A 2,298-nucleotide genomic window follows, 5' to 3' on the forward strand; every position below is an offset into this window, starting at 1 on the left:
ACCATGTTCTAACCCATTTCCAACTACCCATTTGTTACGAAATTGGCACTGAGCTTTTGACCTCCTTAAAGCAATATAACTCTACTCATATATTTGATCATTTACATGAGTGGGTGCGTTTATGTCGTCTAGTCAAAACTTATATTTTTGATCAGTTGTTGGCATAATGGTTCATTAAATCCTTGTTTCCTTCTATAATTGAAGACATTTCCAATGACGAAGTTGTTACTGAAGAGCAAGTCATTGCTCGTGCTCAATATTTGGATTTAATTTACACTCAATCTGACACACTCTATGACAAGATACCTAATGCTCCACGATCTTCGAATATTGTTCCACCTGCTCCTTCAAAGGAATCACATGGTGTTGATGGCGTGATTGGTTCCATCAGTCAACAGTTAGTGAGCAAATATTCTAATCAAACTAATTTGAAATATGCTCCAACTGTGACCAATGAAAGCCCCTCTAATCTTGCTCATGTGAGTACTTCTGAGTTAAATGTTGTTCAAGCAACCAAAGGAAAAATATCAACAACCTAGAAGTAATAAAAAGGATAAAGGGAAGAACAAACAGGAAAACTTTCCACAGGATAAGCAGAAGAATCAGTCTCCTTACGAGAAGCATAAGCCTCGTTACCCTTGTCTTATCTGTAATGACAAGCATCTCACCAAGGATTGTCCATGTCAAGCAGAAATCAATTGATTTTTGAAAGCTCCATCCACTACACCTCCCACGTTGATAAATCCTTTCCCCAACCAGGAGACGAAAATGGTTTCCCAAGATGCATCCTCTTATTCCCAAAACACTTCCAACGTATTCATGTGTCAGAAAGATGTGTCGGTGGTCACTAGAAACAAAGATTATGGTAATATGAATCCTTCAACTCGAAAGGCTATTGATCAATTCTAGTTCTACTCCACCCACATATGGTCCTCTCCAAATCGAGAAAACTACTCTTGAGTTGAGTATTAAACCTCCCAAAGGGGTGATTCGTAAATTATCATTTAACCCCCATGTGAGAGCTGCACAAAACTATAATATAGCTGAAGATTTAACCCAATCTCCTTCAGTTATGTCTACTCTCAAGGTTTTGCATAATTGTCCTGCTTAGAGGAAATCAGTATTAGCATCCATTGGAGGAGTATATCCTTCATATTCAAGTCTCATTTTGTTCAATCACAAGAGTTATACACCTAAACTTCCGCCCCAACTTGCATTTATGGTTCAATTTGCATTTAGAGGGAAAAATGCCTTCCACACCATTGTGGACGAAGGTGGCTCCTCTTGCACCATGTTTATGTCATTTTGGAAAGATTTAGGTTCTCCTTCCCTTACTTAGTCACTGACAGCACTCAAAGATTTTGACGGAAGAGGATTTAAACCTTACGAAAATATCAATTCCTTTCCAGTAGAATTAGCTGGTGAAACAGTCTCGATAGAAGTCAATGTCATCGATGGAAAATTATATTACAACCACTTACTAGGACGTACTTGTATTTATGCTATGGAAGTTGCGGTCTCATCCTATTTTCGGATGATTTCCTTCCCCCACCAGGGGGGCATTGTGGCCATTGATCAACTTGCCTTTTTTGCTGCTAATTCCCAGACTACTGGAAACATCCCTTTTTTGGGAAAGACCCCACTACCTTTTGAAAATGTTGGAGTAGGATTATTAAATGACACATCCTTAATGGGAAATTCCACACTTCCTCCTTCTGACATTTCCTCTACGGTGTCTCTTATCAACATGAGTTCGTCTACTACTATTGCATATGATCCCTGGATAGTGCTTGATAGTTCCAACATTGAATCTTTTGGTGACCTTATGTTGCTCAACCTCGTTGAGTTATCTTATGATGCTATTCGCCTGACCTTTTCAACAATTTCTGAAAACAATAAATTACTAAACATGGTTTATTATTCCTCTCAAGATCCAGGTTTAGTTTCACATTCTGATCCTTTCGACGACACCTTTTCCATCAACAAAAGCATCATGGAGATCATGATGTTAGATGAGAAACCCTGGGATGATATTCATCATCGTTCATCTTTGTTGCCTTAAACCGACACTCTTGAGATTAATTTTCAAGACTCCCCCCCACCACCACCAAGTTTACTGAGGAACCTCATAATCCCATCTCCATTTATGAGGTGAATTTTGAGAAAAACCTGGCAAATATTGAGGACATTATTCCCCTCGACATTTCAGTTAAGCTTGGGATTACTGAAAATGTCCATATAGTTGCTTCTTTCTCTCTAAACGAGATTAATATTTACAAGACATTTTTTAGGAATTTT

Source organism: Pinus tabuliformis, chromosome 2_1, assembly GCF_031772625.1.
Source record: "Pinus tabuliformis cultivar Carrire ecotype Pingquan chromosome 2_1, CPIR1, whole genome shotgun sequence".
Classification (NCBI taxonomy): domain Eukaryota; kingdom Viridiplantae; phylum Streptophyta; class Pinopsida; order Pinales; family Pinaceae; genus Pinus; species Pinus tabuliformis.